This window comes from Ornithorhynchus anatinus, chromosome 16, assembly GCF_004115215.2.
Source record: "Ornithorhynchus anatinus isolate Pmale09 chromosome 16, mOrnAna1.pri.v4, whole genome shotgun sequence".
NCBI lineage: Eukaryota > Metazoa > Chordata > Mammalia > Monotremata > Ornithorhynchidae > Ornithorhynchus > Ornithorhynchus anatinus.
Window position 1 is genome coordinate 19,976,117 of NC_041743.1, and position 24,824 is coordinate 20,000,940.

Consider the following 24,824-nt stretch of genomic DNA (forward strand, 5'->3'; position numbering starts at 1 on the left):
CGTCTGAGGGATTTCAAGCCAATTCCCTGATACATGCTGGCAGCAAAACCAAAGATGAGCATAAAAAAGCTCGTTCTTAACATTAAAAGCTTCTGAAACAAAGGGCTTTTTTATGCTACATTCTGAGAGCAAAGGGAGATTAAGTTTGAGGAGTCACTTCCAATCAGAAAGCCACCATTTAATTACAACACACAGGAAATTACAGAGTGAATGGCCAGGGCAGTGATAAGAGACTGACACAGGAGGATGACAGGTCTTGAAATCCGACCACTTCATCACAAAGCTACTTATCACAAGAGGCTGTCTGGAAGGCTGACAATCTGATTGTACTGTCAACTCAATTCATAATTAATATATTTATCAAATTAATTACTGAAAAAATCTCACTGGCACTCGCCATGAAACAGTGGCTAAATTCATTGCTTGTTGGCTTCGTTTACTGCTAATAACCATGCTGTCAGTTTAATGAGGGTAGTGAGCAGGCCCTGTTTTAGCTGAATGACAGACAAATTGCCCTCTTATATAGAATGATACAGAGAATTTAAGAGAAGAAAAGAAATATGTCATTGTTTGGTGACAGCCACAATCGCAGCCTGTCTCGGGAAAGTAGCATCAATTCTAGCATATATGAAAGGGAGGTTGGGAATTCCTTTGGCAGTTAAATAAATACTTTATGAATTTCTGACTGATCCCTTCATCAGAAGTTACCTGCCAGTGTATAATTTTCAATAATTCCTGGGTTTTCGCCAAGCCTGGTAGTGGTGCTGGGTTAAACAGAAAGAGGAGAAAGTTCAGAAGTATAGCATTTGGAGTGTGAAGATAAAGCCTGCAAGTAGGAAAAAATGATATGACTGTGTAGATTTAGGTTATAACTTAGTGGGAATATATGAATTTAGCTTTTTTTCTAGGAAATTTAAAATTCCCAGAGTTGTCATGCCACAGGAGAGCCTTCAATAGACTGGATTCTTTTTTTTTGTTATGGTGACGTGGCAAAATACCTAAGCCAATTCTCACTGGGAGAGTTTCCAAGACTGGTAGGGATTTGTTTTCACCATGCTACAGCACTACAAAATTCAGTGTAATTGGCCACAATCTTGGATCAAAATGAAACAGCAAAGTTCTAAGCTCATTTGGTTAATACCCATTTCTTGGAAATTAGAGCTCTGTTCCTTCAGGCTTTCAGGAAGTCCTAGTGAGATCCTTATAGAATCTCTAGGATTTCAGTTTCCCCACAGATAATTTGCAGTCCTGTTTACCCCCAGAATAAACACTTAACTCACATTCCTGAGCTACATTTCCTCGTTCCAACTTTCATTGGGCCCTCCAAACCCCTCCAGAATTCAAAGCAGACTCTTTTTTTTTGAGAAACACCATTTTGCTAATTCAATTCATTCTTCAGTATGAGCTCTGTATCAGGCATTTAACTCAATTAAACAGTCATATTCCTTAATCTGCATGCACAGATGATGGTGAAGTCTGAAAATTTCCCCATAAATCTATGACTTAAAGTAACGTGAGGTGTGGTTTGGGTGAATATGGTAAGAAAGATTAAATAAATCACAAAGCCTTGGGACTCTTCTGTTGAAAATAAAATACTGCCTAGATAGTAAATCTACAGAATAAGGAAAGTGTATTGGCTTCAACTCTGCTCCACTGTTCTAATGTAATAACTCAGTGGAGCAGTCGGGGTCTGTTAATGGCCGCTGTGGTTTCCTTCCTAGGAATTTTGAAATGGTAGTATATGACCAATGTTAAGCAAGGATTTGGATAATTTATACAATGTTTAACTAGCTTTTAAAGAGCCTGTTTCTCTTTGGTCATGAATGAACTTCAATAAAATAGAGACTGGCCATAAGAGTAATAGTGCTTGATACTTCTTTGGCAAGGCCAAGCTGTAAAGTTAATGCAGTGAAAAAAACCCATGTAGCATTGATATTAAAATCTAACATGCAGCATGAAGGATATGCTCAGCCCTGATCACTGGAAAGTGTTGAAGAAATTGAGTAATCCTTGAATATGACAATCACTGAAAAAAAGGGGAACAATCATCCCCATAGAGAGTAATGTAAAATGAGCCACATATGGTATTTATCTAATAGAAAACACATTACATTACATAGACAAATGAAAGTAGATATTTACCATTAGGTTAGAATTTATGTCCTAGAGGGAAGAAGATAAAAATAAAGGGAAAGGATATAGATATATACATCATATATCTTGGCAAATCTTAGGAAGAGATTCCAAGAGAGTCCCCTGACCCCCAGATAGTAACAAGATTTCAAACCCAAATTTTCTTATCCAAGAGAAGCAAACTGATCAAACCCCGAGGAACCAGAAAGTTTGAGGACCTACCCCTCATCACCTCCCATCATCATGGTGCCCAAAACCCTCTCCATACAGACTCAAATATTCCATTATTGACTGTTTCTGTGTTTTCTCTTTCACTCCATCCCTGATTTCTCCTCCCCTTAAAGATTGGGCCTCTGGATGGTGGTGAATAGTTCTCAGCATTTCACTAAGGCCAAGGGCATAGCTAGGCACACTGAAGGTGTTTAATAAATACATCAGTATGATGGTCTATCAGAAGAATGACAGAGAAGAAAACATGGGGAATGATGGAAACAACAATAGCCAAAACATCTCCCATTATTATTAAATATCATTAATGATATTATTAAATATTATTTAGGAAGTGAAAATTAACTGCACTTTAGGCCTTGACAAGACCCTGTTAAGTTTAGTTCATGTTTAAATAGACTAATCCCCCTGAAGCTGAGAAGGGCAACAATATTCACAGATAGGAAACTGTAAGCCACTTTTTACCTTTTGTCTAACAAATATTTCATGAGAGGAATATTAAAAATAGTTGTAACTTTTAACCCCTTCTTGCTATTGAACTTGTATGCCTCAACGAACTATTCAAAGAACACATGACAATTTAGGAAAAAAAAAGATGTCAGGAGTACAGTGTTCTGCACACAATAAGTGCTCAATAAATATGATTGAATGAATATAATTATAGACCATGAAACCATTGCTTTAGAGGCAAGTACAGAGCAGACACTTGTACACTTGAAGGAATGATGACAAAGGCACTTCTGGAATACAGTCTGTGCTCTGCACAAAGAAAGTGCTCAGTAGATACCACTGATCAGTTGATCGATTGATGAAACATTAGAACCAGAAGCAAAAGGTAAAGGAAGTTGTTGAGTAACCTAAGGCAAAAGCAGACTGAAAAACACGGATTTATCTGGAGTGTCTTAAACCAGTATTCACTGATTGCCAACAGTGGTGGCTACCAGCCAGGAAGACCCACCCCACCGTCTTGGGCTCAGAACAGCATTGCTAGGTCAGCAGCCAGATCCCAACCACCCATCCTCCCCACAGATCACCTTCAGGCCCTTTTGAAGCTCTATGAGGAAGTCGGGGATGAGCTCTACTACCCACTGGCCAAGACTTGTGCTTAGCTGATGACCCGTCAGTCCCCACAGAAGCGGCTCCTCCCCAACACCACCCCTCTATAGTCATCGGGAAGCCAATGTTGAACCAGAAGGAGTGGGATGGCTTGCACTTGTTCCCTGGAGCCTCGTCCCCTGACATGGAGATCCCAAGCAGCATGAGTCTCCAGGAGGCCAATGACTCAGCCTAACTGAAACTCTGCCCTTGGATGGGCCGGAGGTCCAGGGGCTTCTGGGGACCACAGGCAAATACCAGATCAGGCACCAGACCAGGGTGAAGATATGGAGATGGTGGCCCTTCTCCTTAATGCTGCCCTTTCACTCAGACCAAACCCTCTTGCCTTGAATTCCAAGGCCAATATGGAACCTGTGGGGCTCCACTGCTTCCAGGAGGGGTTAAGCCATGTTCACCTTGCTGTGCCCTGGGGAAAAGCTAGCCAAGGAATGCTCCTCTGTCTCTCACCTTGCCTCCCTAATCTTGGTGTCCCCCGCAGGGTGATTTCCTTAATCCCCCTACACATACAATTTTGTCTCCCCTGCCTTGATGTTCCCCCCCTGCCCCTTCTCTTCCCTTTCTCAGAATGTGATGTCTTTTACTCCAGCAGTACCCTACCCCCATGTCCAGTTTCCTGTCATCTCTCCCACTAGACTGTAAGCTCCTTGAGGGCAGAGTTCATGTCTACCAACTCTATTGTTTTGTATTCTCCAAAGCATTTATTACAGTGTTCTGCACACAGTAAGACCTCAATAAATGCCATTGATTTATTGATTGATTGTCTTCACAGTGGGTCCTGTTGAGAGTTCTGATTTGGGTGAGTGTCTGTATTATTATTTTGCTTTAGGAAAAAGCAATAAAGCAGATTACAAGCTTCTATTGTCTCTATCTAGTTTCTGACTTTTTTTTAGAATTGGTGAAACATAGACATGGGCCTAATTAAAAAGAAAAAAATCTATATTCAAAATCATAGAGTGAATGTATGGAAAATCACCTTTAATTATTTGTGCATCACTGTCACAGTAATTTAATTAATGTATCTATTATGTTCCTGGTCTCTGTTATCATCTAAAATCTGGAAAAATGGATTAGCATGTATCTATTTGCTCAAAACAGCAGTTGCTGTCTTTTTTTAATTTAATTGGCTGAATATGCTGTATTTCTTGTGCTAAAAATCATGATCAGTTAAAAGTCATTGAAACTAATGAGATAATAAAGTTTATATTTTGCAGATTAAAGCAAATATATTTTCTGGAGCTCAAATTTTGATGAGAGTGGGTGGGACATTGCCCAAGAGTACAGAAAGGAAAGAAGGCAGGACAAGAAAATGGAGATAGTATAAGAGAGTAAGAAACAGAGACATACCTACAAGAGTGATGTTTCTGTCCAAATTCCAAGAGAGTAATTCAGGGCTTCATCTCCCAACTTCTGTTGCAAAGCAAAGTACACCTTCAGCACAAACACGTACATATATGTGCACCCACACAATGTACTATAACAGTGTTTGCAGGGAGACAGACAAGCATATGAAACAATCACAAGAGGGTTTGCTCTCCCTGAGCAAATATTTCCTAAAGATCAGGATACTGAAAAGAAAGGTTACTGACTCTTTATAGGATGAGAGCATTAACACAAGAAGGATTTAGTCTTAAATGCAGACAACATGGCATAGTAGGTTGTTTATGCATGAGTCTTTTCAGGGACTCTCATACACATGGATAAGATTTTTATCCTCAGTTATATTACCTTTGAAAATATGCCAAATATATGTGTGTGTATATATACATACAAAGCATATAACCCATTTAGATGTTACTTTTGGCTTCTTGATCATTTTATCCATGTCATCCTGATGTTATATGTAACATTAAAATCTTATTATTGTTATTATTATATTTGCTAAGCACTTTCCACATGTTGGAACAGCATTGTTACAAGTGCTGGGATAACTACAAGTTAATCAGGTTGGACACAATCCCTGTCCCTCATGGGGCTCACAGTTTAAATTGGGAGAAAAACAAGCATTGTATCTCCATTTTACAAATGTCAAAACTGAGACACAGAGAAATAAAGTGATTTACCCACGGTCACAGAACAGACAACTGGCAGTGCTGGGATTAAAACCAGGCCCATTTTCTTTCCACTAAACTCATGCTGTTACTAATGGAAAGACATGAGCCCATTGTTGGGTAGGGATTTCCCTATCTGTTGCCTAATAGTACTTTCCAAGCACTTAGTACAGTGTTCTGCACACAGTAAGCACTCAATAAATATGATTGAATGAGTTAATTATTTATCCAAAACAACTATGTCTTTGGATTGCAATAAGTCTGCTAGTGTCGAAGCATTGATTATCATCAACAACATTATCCTCCTCATCACCATCACAGGAAACAGTGGGGCCAAATGGAAGGAACACAGACCTGGAAGTCATGGGACCTTATTCTAATCCTTGTCCCACCGCTTGCCTGCTCTGTGACCTTGTACCAGACTCTTAAGTGTTCTGTGCCTCAGTTTTCTCATCTGTAAAATGGGGATCTGATAACTGTTCTCTCTTCTCATTAGATTGTGAATCCCATGTAGGACAGAAACTGTGTCTGACCTAAGTATTATTATCATTAATTATGGTATTTGTTAAACATTTACTATGTGTGAGGCACTCTACAAAGCCCTGGGTATGTACAGCTAATCAGGTTGGATACAGTCCATTTTCCACATGGGGCTCTCAGTCTTAATCCCCATTCTACAGATGAGGTAACTGAGGCACAGAGAAGTGAAGTGACTTGCCCAAGCTCAAACAACAGACAAGTGGTAGAGCTGGGATTAGAACTAGGTCCTTCTGATTCCCAGGCCCATACTCTATACACTAGGCCAACCTGCTTCTTGTATTTATCTTGTATTTACTACAGTGTTTGGCACATTTAAAAATACCACAGTTATTATTATTAAAAGTGAAAGGCACAGTAGCACGGCTTTGTGGATAGATCATGGGCCTGGGAGTCAGAAGGTCACGGGTTCTAATGCCGTCTCTGCCACTTGTCTGCTGTGTGGCTTTGGGCAAGTCACTCTGCTTTTCTGGACCTCAGTTCCCTCATCTGTAAAATGGGGATTGAGACTGTGAGCCCCATGTGGGACAAAGGACTGCGTCCAACCTGATTTGCTTGTACCTACCCCAGTGCTTAGTACAGTGTCCGGCACCCAATAGCACCTACTAAATATCACAATTATTATTATTACCCTCTAGGGTCTTAATAATAACTATGGTGCTTACACAGTGTTTACATAAGCAGTTAATAACTGAGTAGTTATTAACTGAGAGTGCTTAGTTACTTTATCATATCTGTAATTTATTTATATATATTGATATCTGTCTCCCCCTCTAGACTGTAAGCTCATGGTTGGTAGGGAATGTGTCTCTGCCCACTCTGTTATAATGTACTCTCCTAAGCTCCTAGTACAGTGCTATGCACACTGTAAGAGCTCAACAAATATGATTGATTGAGTGATTGATTGATTAGGTACTGAATTAAGCATAAGGAGAGCAATTACCTTACCTCATTAAAACAGAGAAGCTAAGGTACTTACTTGTCCCAAGTCTCATGGGAGGCCAGTGGCAGAGTTTTAATGAATACGTGGGTTTCCTGACTACAGGGCCCAAACTCATACCTCTAGGCCATGATGCCAGATGACAAGAGAACATAGGCTACATAGAATGAAAATGAAAGGGAAAGCAGAGGTTTGACTGGTAACAAAAGCAAGTATAGTATGGCTAAATAAACAAATATATGAACCATGTAATAAATAACAAAACAACAAATAAACGATTAGAGGTTAATGGTGTGATCCAATTAAGGAAATGAGGTTGAGTCACCTCAGTGAATGCCTCCAGGAGGAGGTGGGTTTTAAGAAGAGACATAGAGGGGAAGCTAGGTCAAGGCTGGTGAATACTATATGTTACAAATAGGGTGTTGGCTTTGCAAGGGTAACGAGTGCAGTTTGGGGAGCTGCAGGAGGAGAGAGATTTGAATCTAATAATTAAGAGCTTCTGTTTAAAACAGAGAAAAATGGACAACGAATGGATTTCTTGAGAGAGTAAGGCTTTCTGAACCTGCTAGATTGTTAGCTCCTTATAGCAGGGATCTTGTCTGCTATTTTTAATGTGCTTAGAACAACACTCAGCACACAGTAAAGGGTCAAATACTATTGATTGATTTGTGAGGATGGTGTGGCCTGCTGAGAATATCATAACTAAAGAAGAAATGGTCTGGAGTCTCATTTAAGGAGACTGTCCACTTGTCCACTTAGGCAGAGATTAGGGTTTAGATCAAAATGGTGGCTATAATAGTGGGGTGCAGAAGGGACCCCATGCATCAACTCCGCATTCATAAGGGTCCCAAATAAAGTAATTCAGGAGCTGGCACCAGAAGCACAGACACTTGGATTGCTTAACTGGGGAGGTAGCATGGCATAAGTGTCCAAGGGCAAGTACTTCAGGTGACCCCAGTAGGTGGACAATCATGAGATGAGGACATGATAGCACTCAACATTTCTGTATCTGGTGAAGGGGTATAATAATAATAATGATAATAATAATAATGGTATTTGTTTAGCACTTACTATGTGCCAGGTACTCTTCTAAATGCTGGGGTAGATAGAAGATACAAACCCAGACTGAAGTGGGGTTACTTTGCAGCTGTGGCATAGAGGACATCAGCTGGTCTGGGCCTGGCACACCTACTCCCTGTGACAAGGGAAACCCGTGCTGTGACCAGCCAGAGTTAGATCAGGGAATTCAGGAGGTTGGTAACCTGTCTGAGCATGAGTAGCTAACTACTTAACACACTGAGGCATGTTAAGGAATGGATATAGGTGCTTGAGGCTGTATCTGCCTTAATGCTGTCTACAAGGGAATCATTTCAGGTGCTTATCTGATCCTTTGCCTACTTAAATTAGTGTTTGTAACCAATAAACTTTTATCTCTTGTATCACCTGGGGTCTCTCATTCATTGTTGACTCAGAATCCAAAACTAACTTGGTTCTGATCTCTTCCCCTTTGAGGTACATTGGTGACACCAACTTGGAATTTATTGTAGATGAAAAACCAGATTGAATGTGGGAAATGAAAAACAGAGATAGTCTAAGATGACACCAAAGTTGCAAGCCCCTGGGGCCAGAAAGACAATGACATTCTGAAAAGTGATGAGAAAGATGAAGATATATGTTTAGAAAGGAAGAAAAGTTAAATTTTTGCCTTGTGGAATTTAAAGTGTTAACAGGGCAACTATATGAGGATATTCTGGAGGCAGAAGCAAATACAAAAGTATATGATAGGTGAGAGGTTGGAGCTGGGGGGATTGTCTTGTTAGTCATCCACTTAGATGACCATAGTAAGATCCACTTAGCAAACCATTCAGATTCAGTTCCCCTCAACAAATCACTCCTAACTCCAACTAAACTCCAAATCTAGGTCCTAAATGCAATCAGGGTTTTTGTCAATAGAACATGTTCATAGGTTGATTTTAACTTTTGAAAATGCCAATGACCCACATTTGTTTTCAGTGAAACACAATTCAAATGTTGTGGTAGTTTTCAGCTATCTTCACAGAAAGACCTAACAGATGAGCAATCAAAATGGGGGATCATTTAGAGCTGGGGCTTTGGAAAAACGATCAGGCTACACACTCTTGCCAGAGAAGCAGCGTGGCTCAGTGGAAAGAGCCCGGGCTTAGGAGTTAGAGGTCGTGGGTTCTAATCCCGGCTCCGCCACTTGTCTGCTGTGTGACCTTGGGCAAGTCACTTAACTTCTTGGTGCCTCAGTTACCTCATCTGTAAAAATGGGGATTTAAAAATGTGAGCCCATATGGGACAATATGATTACCCTGTCTCTACCCCAGCGCTTAGAACAGTGCTCTGCACATAGTAAGCGCTTAACAAATACCACTATTACTATTATTAACCCAATGTAAAACTCCTTGCTCATTCCCTTCTTCCAGGCTAAAACTTTCTCTCCTTCAGCTGACTGCCCTCCTTCCCTACTCAGAGTTTCTGGACTTACTCAGCCTGCTCACCAGTGGCCCACCCTGGGGAGAACATTGGAGAAAGGGAGGAGAATGCTTCATTTGGATGACCGGGGGAGGGGAGGAGAGGAGATTAGCCTGCCACTAGAGGATGTTCAGAGGGTTCAAGTAGGCCTACCCATCCTAGTTCGTTCCAGTGTAAGTTGTTGTGGAGGAAGGGGTTGAGGTCCTGGAGATTCTACTGGAGTTTTCTCAGTCTTTACTGATACTGCTGCTGCCCTGATAACATCCTAAGCTGCATGATTTGATGGCATCATATTCTGAATATTGGGGGAGAGTCATTTGATTAGGTCCAAGGGCCTGTAGGGATGGATCAGACTTTGATGGAGTGGATAATGTAGTTCTGAGTAAAGCAAGACTTATTGTTGTCAGACAGTTCACAGAAAGAGGTACAATCTTCTGTCCAGCTTATCTCTCTTCTGAATGAAAGTTCACAGACACTGCAATCACATTATTTGTTTGAAATCAGTCTAGAGGTGCTAGTGAATATCTAAAGAACTAAATCTACCATAGTCAGCCGTGTATGCGTCTTTCCTACACCCACAAGATTAACACTAAGAAGAAAAAGAAAGATCCTTCAAGAACCCAGATAGGGTCACTGCAGCGATACAAGAGGACAAGCTGATTCCAATAAAATGAAACTAGCAATGCTGAACTTGGAGTAAAATGTAACGATCATAAAAGGGATGACCATGCTGGAGTGGAGGTTTGGGGAAAAATGTAACACAAAGAGGGAGAAACAAAAATGACAGCTAGTACTAGGAGTACCAAATGGAAGCAATGTTTATACTATGCACTTCAAGGGAGGAAGGGATTGCCAGTTAGGCATTATTCTCTTTTGTCATTCTCAGACCAAAACTAAGTGTTGGGGGCACACAAGAAGGACATGCCCAGAGGGTCCTCTGGTTCATGAGGTGGGGCTCAGATTGCCAGCTCCAAAAGGGTGAATGAGACTGACAAAAACATATTGGGAGGGTAGTCAGCCAGAGCTAAATACTGCTGTCCACCCTACCAAAAGGATCAAGGCCACAGCCACATCCCAACTCCCACCACCTCTCACATTCTTGAACCAACTCTGTTCCTTGTGGTGGGAAAGGGAAACCCCTTCCTGGCAGGTATCACTATCAGTCTGAGCTAGCTCACAGTGAGAGACAGAAAGTTAGTCCTCTGTACTGCCCCAGCAGTGTGGAGCAAAATTAATCTCAGGGAGGATTAAGGATAGAGAGGAGGGCACTAGCTAGATGGGGAAGAAGCCTGACTCTCTTAGATTACTTGGGGCCAAGCGTTTGAAACCTCAGGATACTCAGGACCATTCTCCATTTTGAGTCTAGAGGACTTAAGGGAGAGACTCTCCCTCTTCAGAGCTGGCTGGACAGTTCTCTATGGACTGTTTGCAGGGGGAGAAATGGGCCAGGATCCACTCTTTCATCCTACCCAGTCATTTGCCAAGAAGAGGTCTCTCATCTCCTTTTGAAATCTAGCCTCTCCATGTGCACCTCCAGTTTCATCATTTTCACTTTATTAAATCACTTGCCCCTCCCTTTTTTCCACCCTTAATGATGTCTTCAACTACTCACTCTCCAGTGGCTCCCTCCCCTCCACTTTCAAACATGCCAAAGTCTCTTCTATCCTAAAACAAGTCCCTTGACCCTATTGCATCTTCCAGTAATCACCCCATCTCCCTCCTGCAGTTCCTGTCATTCATTCAATCATATTTATTTAACACTTACTGTGTGCAGAGCACTGTATTAAATCCCTGAGCAATGACAATGCAACAATAAACTGACACATTCCCTGCCCACTTTTTGGTTTCTTTCACCAGACCCTCCTCTACTTCCCATTCCCTAATTGTTGGGGTACCATAAGGCTAGGTTCTAGTTCCCCATCTATTGTCCATTTACACCCACCTCCTTGTGGAGCTCATCTGCTACCAGAGCTTCAATTAACATCTCTTTGATGATGACTCCATAATCTACATTTCCAACCTTAACCTCTGTCCTTCAGTGCAATCTTATATTTCCTCCTGCCATTAGTACATCTCTACCTGAATGTCCTTCCACCAACTCAAATTCATCATGTTCAGAACTGAATTTGTCTTCTCTCCTCCCCACTTCTCTCTCCCATCAATGGAGACAGCATTACCATTCTTCCTGTGGGGCCTCTCACATGCAGCTGTTTGGAGATGGCAGTGTTGGAGGGAGAGGAAAGTTCTCCAGGCCAGAAAGCGATCTCCCTCCAGCTTTCAAAATCTACCCTCTCTTCTTATACCTCCAACCCCATCCCTTCTCACCTTCTAAAAACATTTTTAAACGAACCACCATCTTCAATTGTTCAATATAATGACTCCTCCCTCTCTCCCTTGAAGTACACCCATATTTAGCCTATCCTTAAAAAAACCCACCATTGTCTGTATCTCAATATACAACCCAACTATCATCTCTCATTCTCAAATGGGTTGTATAAAATTGCTACCACCAGTTGCTCCCCTCCAACTATCTTCTTGGCCCTGGACAAATCAATTTCTGCCCTCTGCATCCACTCTACTGAAACCTCTCCCTTCTAGATCTTTCTTCTCACCAATGATCTTCTCTTGACAAATCTAATGGATTTGTCTCTGTCCTAATCCTCCTTAACCTCTAGGCTGTCTTGGGCACTTTACACCATTATATTCTCCTGGAAAAAAATCCCTAATCCCCTATCTGAGGGTGTCCCTTAAGGCTCTGCTCTGGATTACCTCCCCTTTTTACTTTCACCTTTGAGGAGTCAATTCCCAAGTTTCAACTACTACTCTAAACTAGTGACTTCTCAGTCTACCTCTCCAGTCCTGACCTTTCTCCTCTACAAGCTTGCATTTCCTCCTACCTCCAGTACAACTCTGTATGGATGTCCCTCCTGGACCTCAAACTCAATATGTCTAAAACAGAATGCCTTCACTTTCACCCCAAATCCTCTCCTCCACCTAACCAAACAGATTGTCTCTATCTGTTACCAAATTATACATTCCAAGCCCTTAGTACAGTGCTCTGCACATAGTAAGCACTCAATAACTACTATAGAATGAATGAACCGAACAATAATAATGATAATAATAACAATCACAGTATTATCAATGGTATTTGTTAAGCATTTACTATGTGCCAAGGACTGTACTAAGCACAGCTAGTCAAAATTGACACAGTCCATGTTCCAATTGGGGTTCACAGTCTTAATCCCCATTTTACTGATAAGGTAATTGAGGTACAGAGAAGCTAAGTGACTCGCCCAGTGTCACACAGCAGACAGGTGGCAAAGCTAGGATTAGAACTCAAGTCCTTTGATTTCCAAGACCATGCTCTTTACAATAGGCCATGCTGGTAGATACTAAATAATCAAGCTGGACACAGTCCTGGTCCTATAATGGAGCTCGCAGTCTAAATAGAAGGGAGAACAGATATTTAATCTCTATTTACAGATGAGGCATAGAGAAATTAAGTGACTTGTCCAAGATAACACAGCTGATAGGACTAGAACCCAGGCCCTCTAATGCCCAGTACCATACTCTTTCCACTAGGCTACAATGCTCCCCATCAATTCCCATCACAGTTGGCAACACAATCACCCTTTCTCTCTCTAAAGATCATAACCATCAATTATATTTGACTCCTCCCTCTCTTTCCACCCCCAAAGTCATTCTGTCACTAATTCTTTCAATACTTCTTCCCCAACATTTCCAGAAATTTCCCTTCCCTCTTCATTTAAATGGCCACCAATCCGAACTAGGCACATATCATATCCTGGCTTGATTACTGTGTTAGCCTCCTTGAGGGTTTCCTGTCTCTGGTCTTTCCTCTCTCTAGTCCATACCTTACTGTCCTGCCTGAATCATTTTTCTAATGTGTCATTCTGCTCCCATCTTCCAAAACTGCAAATGGTTGCCCCATTCCTCCCTGCATCCGGCAGGAACTCTTGACCATTAGTTTTAAGACACTTCACCACCTCTCTCCGTACTAATTTTCCGTCCACTTCTACCACTTTCCCATTCTTCATTACTCCCCAAATATTCTACTCACTGTGCCTCATTCCTATATCTTTCACTATTGACCTCTTGTCCACACCCCACCCTCAGCCTGGAACTCCTTCTCCTTTCAGCTCCTCCCATCTCAAAAACTTTCTGAAATCAGATCTCCAGAAGGCCTTCCCAGAACCCCACAAGTGCTATTTTAGGATTTGTACACCACATAAGGATTTAAGTGCTCTCAATTTCCCAGAGCACTTATGTACATATCTTACATATTTACATTCTCTATTATGTTCTCCTAGTTGTAAATTATTTTAGTGTCTGTCTCCTGCATACAATTGTAAAGTTCTACAGGGCAAGGATCTTGTCTATTTATTTTATTGTACTCTTCCACGTGCTTAATTCAGTATTCTGCACTACTGATTAACTGATTAATTTGAGAAAATGACTTACATAAAGTACTCTACCCAAAGTCATTCCTTGAGTTTTGTTGTAACAATAGGATGCTATTGGAAATATAGTGTGATTTTTAGCATGCTCATCATATATGCCTCTATGTGGTTCATTATATTGTATTTAAGGATTATTTATTTTTCAAGGTCTAGCACTTTTGCTTTGAGAAAGCCAGATATTTTATGAACTCATAATTTAAACTAAAACCATTTGTTTTAACAAGTTTCATTTAAAAATAAAACATAAGGATTTATTTGCTATTGTTTTAATGAGATGTTCATCTCCATGATTCTATTTATTGCTATTGTTCTTGTCTGTCTGTCTCCCCCGATTAGACTGTAAGCCCGTCAAAGGGCAGGGACTGTCTATCTGTTACCGATTTGAACTTTCCAAGCACTTAGTACAGTGCTCTGCACATACTAAGCGCTCAATAAACACTAAAGAATGAATGAATGAATGATTTACATGCTGTGTTATTTCCCATTTTCAAAGAAAGCTCTTTATTTTAATATTTTCACTTTTCTCTTTTCAAAAAAAGACAAGGCCTTTAAGAAAAGTCATCTAAAACAACTCTGAACAACCTCTATTATCTCTTCTTCAGTCCCAAGCATTGTTCTAATGAGAGTCAGTCATGTGGCAGTCATTACATCCCTAGAAAGAACCAATAATCTCTCACTTTATACTTAAAGAAAATGATAAGTGGACATAAATTGATTTTGGAGAGGATTGTAGTGATAATCCTTTATAGAATTCAAGGAAAGGTAATATATTTGAGTGAATTTTCAATCTGATTTGAAATTGTTGATGCCTTTGTACAATCCAAGTGGAAACTATGGAGCTTTTGTGTATCTGTCAGATGTCTTTACTTAATACCAAAGAAGGAATGAAAAATATGCAGAATGCTTTGATATTAATACCAACTTATACTTCTATGGGAGCTGAGTAGAAAGGAGTTGGCATTACTGTTTTCATCCCACGGTAAAAAAGTAGGCCTTTTTCTTCACATTTAGACTGAAACATTTTTTTTACTCAGTGGTCAGCTTCTAAGGTTGTCTTTCAAGAGCTCTTTTTTCTTTGTGAAATATATAATTCCCCTAGTAAATCAATTAGAATCTAAAAGTGGTAAAGTAAGAAATCATAGAAAATATCTCATTATTTATTCTATTTATCAATTAGAAATAATGTAATAGCCAGCCTTGCTACTGAAAAGATTATAAATAAGATTTTGTCCCAAATCATGCAAAGCATATGAATGAATGTCACATGAAGGCTTTCATTATCTAATGTTGAAATGTTCTAAGTACAGTATTTTCTTTGGTCCAGGGGCCAAGAAGAGCTGTTACTTAATGAATTTATGCCAGTGGAAAACAACAAGAAAACATAGAAGAAAGGGTTTGATGCACTGGGAGAAAAAGCCAAGTTAGAACATCAGTTAAGGAAATATATATCACCCTGAGGTATCAGTCCACCAAAAAATGTTTTACAATAGTTGAACACAAAAATCAATTCTGAAACGCAGTATATCATATCCCATAAATAACATATGTCCAATCAAAAAAGTGAGGGAAAAAACAAAAGCAAGAAAGAAAAAAGTTTCCACTGGAAGGGGTAGCAGAACTAAAATCTGAGCTCCCTATCCACAAGAGAAGAGGCCAAATAAACACAAATGGCCTCTCGAGTGCTTTCAACAGAGCCAAATGGAAATAGCAAGCTATAGAGTGTGCTCCTTCCAGAAACGGGTTAGGGGAAAAATAAAAACCAAGGCAATCCACAAGGTCATAGTATGGATCTTGGGGGTGTATTGATTTATTTCTTTACACTGAGACAGTCATTTCCATTTTGGCTCCAGGAACATTTCTAAAAATGATGGGTTCATCTGAGAACCCCAGGTTATCCGTTTAGCTTCTTTTTTTTTATGGTACTTATTAAGCACTTACTAAGTGTCTGGCAATGTATTGAGTGTTGCAATAGATATAAGGTAATCAGGTCAGACACACCCTCTTAGCCCCACGTTGTCTTGTCTCACAGTCTAAAATGGAGGGAGAATGAGGTAATTGAAGCACAGAGCGGACCAGTTGAGTGATTTGCCCAAAGTCACACAGCAGATAAATGGCAGAACTGATATTGGAACTCAGATTCTCTGACTCCCAGGCCTGTGCTCTTTCCACTTGGCAACACTGCTTCCATTTCTAATATTTTTATTTCTAATTCTAAATTCTAATTGGAAATATTTCTAATTCTAATTCTATTTCAAATCCCTGCTGGACTGATTCTGAAGCTACTGCTGTCTCAGTTGTTAGGTAGGGTAAGTTCCAAAAAGTTCAGCTTTTCATGAATTAGCCTCAGGTGCCTCAAGTGGGCCTTAAAGAAACTGTCAATCACTGTTACTTCTTGACAAGTTCAGCATACTATACCAGGTTTTTTTTACAGTATTTGTTAAGCACTTACTATTTGTCAAGCACTGTTCTAAGCACTGGGGTAGAAAAAAGATGATCAAGTTGAACACAGCCCCTGTCCTACATGGAATTCACCATCTAAATCAGAGGGAGGAGGATTTAATCCCTATTTTACAAATAGGGTAACTGAGGCACAGAGAAGTTAAATGACTTGTCCAGAGTCACACAGCAGACAAGTGACAAAACCAGGATTATAATACAGGTCCTCTGACTCCATCCCATGCTTCTTCCACTAGGCTGCACTGCTTCTACCCTACGACATTTAGCTCAACACCATTTTTGAAGACCACCCTTGTGCCTTCAGCAAGTCATATGCACCTCATTATTGGGAATAAGTAAAAATCCAGCTCTTTTCATGTCTGCTGACTTGGAATTTTGCTACCTAAGCAGACATTATCCCAAAATGCCTGTTTGAATAAGGGAGTAGACCAAATCAAGAGGATTGATTCTATGGGAAATTAGAGACAGCAGAGTGGCATCAAGCTTCATTTCTGGCTTAATAATAATAATAATAATAATGTTGGTATTTGTTAAGCGCTTACTATGTGCCAAGCACTGTTCTAAGCGCTGGGGTAGACATAGGGGAATCAGGTTGTCCCACGTGGGGCTCACAGTCTTAATCCCCATTTTACAGATGAGGGAACTGAGGCACCGAGAAGTTAAGTGACTTGCCCAAAGTCACACAGCTGGCAAGTGGCAGAGCCGGGGTTCGAACCCATGACCTCTGACTCCAAAGCCCGTGCTCTTTCCAGTGAGCCACGCTGCTTCTAATGTTTTCATAGTTGTCTGAACACAGGTGAGGTAATCTACAACTTCCTAAGAAGTTTCTTCAGAGTGACTTAGGGACCAAGTTTAACTCCAAATGACAAGATAAGGTCACTAAAAATGTGGTTGTAGAGAAGACAGTTCATCAGTACTGGAACAGTATTTATCATAAACAATTTTGCAGGAAGTATGAAAAAATTGTTGATAATAAGATAGTTTGCAACTGCTTTATTGAGAACTGAAATAGAATGAAGTCAGAAGAATGAAGCTAGACCAAATGCTTTTATGACAAACATAGACTCAAATTAGGGGATAAAACAGGGGACTGTTGGAAGACAACAAAAGTGGACACACCAAGGTCTAAAGGTCCTGCTCTTTGAGCGGAGCTTTGGGGAGGTTAGGGAGACTAAAATCAATCAGGGATATTTATTGAACACTTACTGTGTACAGAGCACTGCATAACCGACTGGGGAGAGTATAATATAACAGAGATTGAAGATAAGTTCCCTGCCTGTCAGGTGCTTACTTTCTAGAAGGAGTGTCAAGCATTAAAATAAGTTGTGGGTACGTTCATAAATTACATAAGTGCTGAGGAGCTGAGGGTGGGGTGAATTATCAAGTGGTTAAAGGGTACAGATCCAAATGCATAGGTGATGCAGAAGGGAGAGGGAGTACGGGAGGAGGAAATGTGATTTTGATAAGGCTTTGAAGGTGAGCAGAGTAGAGGTCTGTCATATATGAAGGGGGATGGAGTTCAAGGACTGAGGCAGGACAAGAACAAAGGAATAAGAGGTTGGCAATGGGATAAATGAGATCAAGGTACAGTGAGTATGTTGGCACTGGAAGAGAAAAATATGTAGACTGGATATAGTAGGAAATCAATGAGGTAAAATGGGATTAGGGGGTGAATTGGTTGAATGTTTTGAAGCCAATGGTAATGATTTTCTGTTTGATGCAGAGGTAGACGGCCATTGGCAAACACTGGAAGTCTTCGAGGAGTTGGAAGAAGCAAACTGAACTTTTTTTAAAAAAATAATGTGGGCAGCAGAGTAAAGAAAGAACTGGAGTGAGGAGAGAAAGGAAGCAGAAAGGTCAGGGAGAAGGCTGATGCAGTAATAATAATAATAATTAATTATCGTATTTGTTAAGTGCTTACTATGTGCCAAACACTCTTCTAAGCGCTACGGTAGATACAAGGTAATCAGGTTGTCCCTCGTGGGGCTTACAGTCTTAATCCCCATTTTACAGATGAGGCAACTGAGGCACCGAGAAGTTAAGTGACTTGCCCAAAGTCACCCAGCTGATAAGTGGCGGAGCCGGGATTAAAACCCATGACCTCTGACTCCCAAGCCCGTGTTCTTTCCACTAAGCCACACTCCTTCTCTGTAGTCAAGTCCAGCAGTCTAGGCAGGATATGATAAATGCTTAGATCTGTGTAGTAGCAGTGTGGATGGAGAGGAAAGGGTGAATTTCAACTATTTTGTGAAGGTTGAATTGACAAATTTGGTGACAGGTTAATAATAATGTTGGTATTTGTTAAGTGCTTACTATGTGCCGAGCACTGTTCTAAGCGCTGGGGTAGACATAAGGGAATCAGGTTGTCCCACGTGGGGCTCACAGTCTTAATCCCCATTTTACAGATGAGGGAACTGAGGCACAGAGAAGTTAAGTGACTTGCCCACAGTCACACAGACGACAAGTGGCAGAGCTGGGATTCGAACTCATGAGCCCTGACTCCAAAGCCCATGGTCTTTCCACTGAGCCACGCTGAATATGTTGATTGAATGAGAGAGATAAATTAAGGAAAGAAGCCAAAGTTATGAGCTTGTGAAACAGGAAGGATGGTAGTATTGTCTACAGTGATGACAAAGTCAGGGGGAGGATAGGGTTTGGGTTGGGAGAAAAGGAGTACTGTTTTTGATATGTTTAATTTGAGGTGTTGGCAGATAGGGGTATCCTGGAGATAGGAGGAAATACAAGACTGCAGAGGACAGAGGTCACAGCTAGAGGTGGAGATTTGGGAATCATCCATGTAGAGATGGTAGTCAAAGCCATGGGAATGAATGAGTTCACCACAGGAGTAGGTGTAAATGGAGACTAGGAATGGATTCAGAATTTAGCCTGAGGGACTCCCTCAGTCTGGGGTGGGAGGCTAAGGAGGAACCTGCAAAAGAGGTTGAGAAGGAGTGGCCAGAGAGTTGGAGAAGAATCCGGAGTGTCAGGGAAGCCAAGGTTGGATAATGTTTCCAGAAGAAGAGGGTAGTCGGCAGTGTCGAAGGCAGCTGGGAGGTCAAGGAGGATTAGGATAGAATGGAAACTGTTGGATTTGGCAAGAAAGTGACTTTAAAGAAGGACGGTTCCATGGAATGAAGGGAGCAGAGTCAGATTGGAGGGGGTAAAGGAGAGAATTTGAGGCAGCAGGTGTAAACACCCTCAAGGAGTTTGGAGGGGAGTGGTAGGAGGGAGATGGGAAAATAACAGGATGAAGCCATGTTTTAGGTTTTTTGGGGTTTATTTTAGGATAGATATATTAGTAGGTTTGAAAGTCATGAGGAAAAAGCCATTGTAAAATGATGGTTGAAGATGGCTATCAGAGAGGGAAGAAAGAAGGGGGTAAGTGTTTTGATAAAATGCAAAGGAATGGTATTAGAGGTGCAAGTGGAGGGGGTAGAATTGAGACGGGGAGAGATATACTCTTGAGATACTGCTGAGAGAGGTAGAAGAAGCAGTATGATGTAGTGAATTGAGCCCAGCCTAGGAGACACAAGAGCCTGAGTTCTAATCCCAGCTCTGCCACTTGCCTGCTGTTTGACCTTGGGCAAGTCACAACTTCTCTGTGCCTCAGTTACCTCATCTGTAACATGATGATTAAGATAGTGAACCCCCTGTGGGACATGGACTGTGTCCAATCTTATTAGCTTGTATCTATCTCAGAGTGACTGGCACATAGTAAGGCATTTAACAAATACAATAAAAAAATTAAAAGAGGTGAAGAGTGGTCACGGGAGAGAGGAACTGGAGAGGAGCAGTTGAGATTTTAGGGAGATCATGGCTGATGGTTTCAATTTTATCAATAAAGTATAAGGCCAGTTCATTAGGAGCAAGAAATAGTGGCAACAGGGGAGGGGTATCAGAGTGACAGGGGGTTTGTTGAGGCAGTTAAATATTTGAAACAGCTGGCACAGGCAATTGGCATGGGAATTAATAAGGATGGAGAAATAATGTTCCCAGGAGTAGGAAAGGGCAGAGTTAATATAAGTAAGGATGAATTTCTTATGGACGAGGTCAGCCAAGTGTCTGGATTTCCACCTGCAGCGATCTGCAGCTCAAGGCCAGGAGCAAAGCAAGCCTACTGTAGAGTGAGAGTGAGCTGCAGGTTAGTGGTATAATATTGGCAGAGGGGGAGGGGAGTGAGAGAGTTGAGTTCAATGGAGAGGGTAGTGTTGAGTCCATCCATTTTTGTGCCAAGAGAAGTAGGTTGGGATTGGAGACCAAAGGGGGCATGATATCTTTAGAAAATTGAAGGGGAGTCAAAAGATTGGAGGTCTCTGGGGGGTAAGAGAACAGATTTGTGAGGAGTGGGTGTGTGGGAGAGAAGGCGGGTGATGAGTGGGTGGTTGGATAGAGGAATTTCAAAGTTGAAAGGCAGACTTAAAACAACAATAGTGATTGCAGGGGGCAACACACATCAGCGCATAACCCAGGGTGAAATGATCGGTCTTGGCATTGGCTTTTCCAGGTATGCCTTGATGAATTGATAGGATCTCACTGTCCTTTGCATCAACTTGGTGCATGAACTGTAGTTATGTCTATAAATGATTTTATGACACATGATAAGTAGAAACATTAGCAGTTGCAAGCCCCCAAGGACCATTTAATGAATTATTGCATTTGTGGGCTGAAAGAGTTAATGAACCTCCTTAAGCACTTAATTGATAATTAGGCACAAGGGAGACCAGTCCCCTGTGTCTGTAAGGCTCTCTGCTCTCCTGAGTGAAAGGATATACCTTTGAGTCATTCCTTCTTTCAGGCACATTAATTCTTAGCAGAAGAAAACTGGTCTTGATGAACTATGGAGTTATCGGTATTAGTGGCATACCCATTTTAGTCTCATTTTTCCATGAAAAAGCTCTCCACGAGGGAAGCCAGATTTCCTCCCTAAACTATTTTATATAAATTGGGTTATTGATTACCAACTCAGCCAAACTGTAAAAAGACATCCCAAATCACCATAGACTAAGGAAAAACAAGAAATGTAAAGCTTTCTTCCTCTCTAGATTCCTGTTCTAAATAGAAAATAAGTATTTCATATGTATATTTGTTATGCTCTCCACAGTGCTCAGGATAGTGCTCTGCACGCAGTAAGCACTCAATAAATATGATTGATTGATACATGTGTTTGCTTGTTTTGAATCCATCTAAGAGTTGTATAAATCAGAATGGCATTTGCTGCTCACACTTTAAACTGGGGAACATGAATCTGCCTTGCTAGAGAATGCACAGAATTTATTACTAGACCTTAACATATTCATTTTACCAAAGGCTGAAATTAACAGAGCAGCTTACACGAATGAAGTCTCAGCCCTCCATCACCTTACCCCTTCCTACTTTATGTCGCTACTTTCCTCTACCACCCAGCCCACACACTTCACTCCTCTACTGTCAACCTACTCACTGTACCTCAATCTCTTCTATGTCACTGTTGACTCCTCAGCCATGTCCTGCCTCTAGCCTGGAATGTCCTCCCTCTTCAGTCATTCTCCTCAACTTCAAAACCTTATTAAAAATACTTCTCCTCCAAGAGGCCATCCCTAACTATACCTTTATCTTCTCTTCTCCCACTCCTTTATGTGTCATCCCTGCACTTGGATTTGCACCCTTTATTCATCCCTCTTTCAACCCCACAGCACTTACGCACATATCTGCAATTTCTTTGAATATTATTAATGTCTGACTCCCACGCAAGGCTATAAGCTCACTGGGGCAGGGAACGTGTCTAGCAACTCAGTTATACTGTACTCTCCCAAGCACTTAGTACAATTCTCTACACAGACTAAGCACTCAATAAATTTGATTGATTGATTAATTAATTGATAAATCACCACCTACTCTACTGTTGCCTTAAACAACTTTTCCTTAATGATGTTGTATCTTCTCTCTGCTCCTTAACTCGTTTGCAGTTCTACCCTGGGCTCTAGAGATGGCTGTGAAATAAAGACCTATTGGGGTAACCTTGAAGAAAAAAATATGGCTAAATATCCCTCTAAGCATTGTGCTCTGTTTGTCAGCCCCTTCACCTTTTTTTGTCCGCAGACATAAACCAGTGAAAATTGAATGGGAATGGGAGAGGGCTAGAGAGGAGAAAGAGAGAGAGGGGAAGAAAAAGGCATACAAACAGGGACTTATGGGTCAGCTAAGGGACAGGGTCTAGGGAGAGTTTTAGGAGAGGGATAGTAGGGGTAAAGGACAGAAGAAAAGAGATTGTTTTCATCAGTGGGGGGGAGGGTCATATTTCCAGTGCTTCCATCCCACTTCCAAAGGACCTGGATGTGACCATCCCACTTTGAGAGAATTCCACCACAATAGCAGTAGTGGCTGCAGGGTAACAGGAAGGGGGAGAAGTAGAGTGGGGAAGAACCCACAGTAGTGAGATCAACCATCAGTTCTGGGTCAACTGGTTTTGTTTGCTTCAACCTATCTATCCCCTTCAAATATGGCAACAACAATCACCTCTGCTGCTATCACCCTTACTATCTTGGCCCAAGTAGCTATCTTGGCCCAAGTGTCTCAAACAGGTTATTTATGGTAATCTATGGGACTACCAGAACAAAGTCATCAGCACTGCTACCATTTCCAGGCTTGGGTGGCAGCAGTCATGGCTCACAGGCCCCACTGGCCCACAGACCTCAGAAAAACTGGCTTTTCTGGACTATGAATCTTCCTTCTATTTAGGGCCAATCCTCCTGGGGTTAGGTGAAGGTGGAGCAAGATGATGTTAACTGGCAGCAGTGGTGGTGAAAGCGGGAGAGGAAGAAGAGAGTGGTGGTCTGTTGAGTGTCCCATTCCTCACTCTAATCACTACTGTTTTCATTCCCCAATTTTCCTTTTTCAGTCTTTTCCTCTAACCTCTTCTCTTCCTTTGTCTGTGTGGTATTTCAGAAATCACCCCAGGCTTTTTCCCAGATGAAATAGCCCCCCTTTATGCCCCTGCAAACACACTTAATAAGCAGTCAGAAGCACAGAAGAATCCTCTGGGTCCTAATGCTCTGCGTTTAATTCTATGCCAACATAAGAAAAGTTTTCAGGGAGCTCAGCTTAGTGACCTCCCCCAAAGATTCATTCTTTAAATTGCTGCCACCTTTCCTGATTTTCTAGATTGGTACCCCCTGGGTGACAAGGGAATCATCACAGATTCCAAGCACTCCTTAGGGGACTCATAGAAGATTCCTCTTGGTTGTTCTGCTGTGCAGTAACATTTGTCTCTGATGGCTTTGAGTGTCATGCACCCTGTTCGCACAGCCTAGTTTAACTCTCAGGCATTATCCCCTCCTTCTATCTCTTCCCCTTTCTCTTTTATCCCTCTATCAGTAACTCTTCACTGAACCAGCCTATTCTCTCTTTCTCATTTTCTCATTTCATTCACTCCCCACTCATTTTGTCTCTCTGCCAAGTGTTCTCTTTCTTCCTCTGTCTCTCTTTTTCTGCTCATTTCTCCTTTTTTGGCCCTCCTCCCCTAAGACCATGCCTCTGTTCCATCTTCAGCACAGGGAATCTGGCTATTCTACCTGTGGATTGTTCACTCCATCTGTGGAGTAATTAAATCCTTTTCTTAACTGTTTCTTCTGCTCCCTCTAATTCTGTATGCTCAAGGCTCTTCTTCCCATTTCAACTGTGCATTTGTTTGACTTTAGGATCTTCTGGCCACTTTAGTAACATTTCATATTTTTAAAAAAGAGGTTTAATTTGTACTAGAGTCACTTAGTTTGGATAATCCAGCCATGAGGAAGATGGTGATGGAAAGTCAATCCCTAGAAATTTCATTCCTAAAATTGTCTAGAATTACTTAGATGCCAATTGCCCAGCCAATATTTTTTTTTCCATTTCTTTGGTTTGATTTTCCAATGAACTTGACAAAAACCCAATTCTTCATCTTCACATTCCACACAGACCTCCTTTCTTCTCCACTTCCTGGCCAAAATAATGATGCACTCATATCATTAAATACGCTTGATAATAAGAATTCATTCATTTATTCAATCATATTTATTGAGCACTTTCTTTGTGCAGAGAACTGTATTAAGCACTTGGGAGAGTACATTACAACAACGAACAGTTACATTCCCTGCATACAACGAGCTTACAGTCTATATATTTTGATGCTGCAGTAAACAGCTGCCGTTGCTCAATCCTGCCAATTATTGTCCCCCTAATTTCCCTTTCCTCTCCAATTGGATGATAACCAAGGTGGTTCAGGAACTTGTTATATCCTAACTTGGATATTGTTATCAAGTCTCCCTGCCTCAAGAGTTTCCCTTTCCTATCTGCACCTGATTCTGCTGCCCAGATCACATTTTTCTAAAATATGTATCCATTCCCCTCTTCATCAGGCAGAAACTCCTT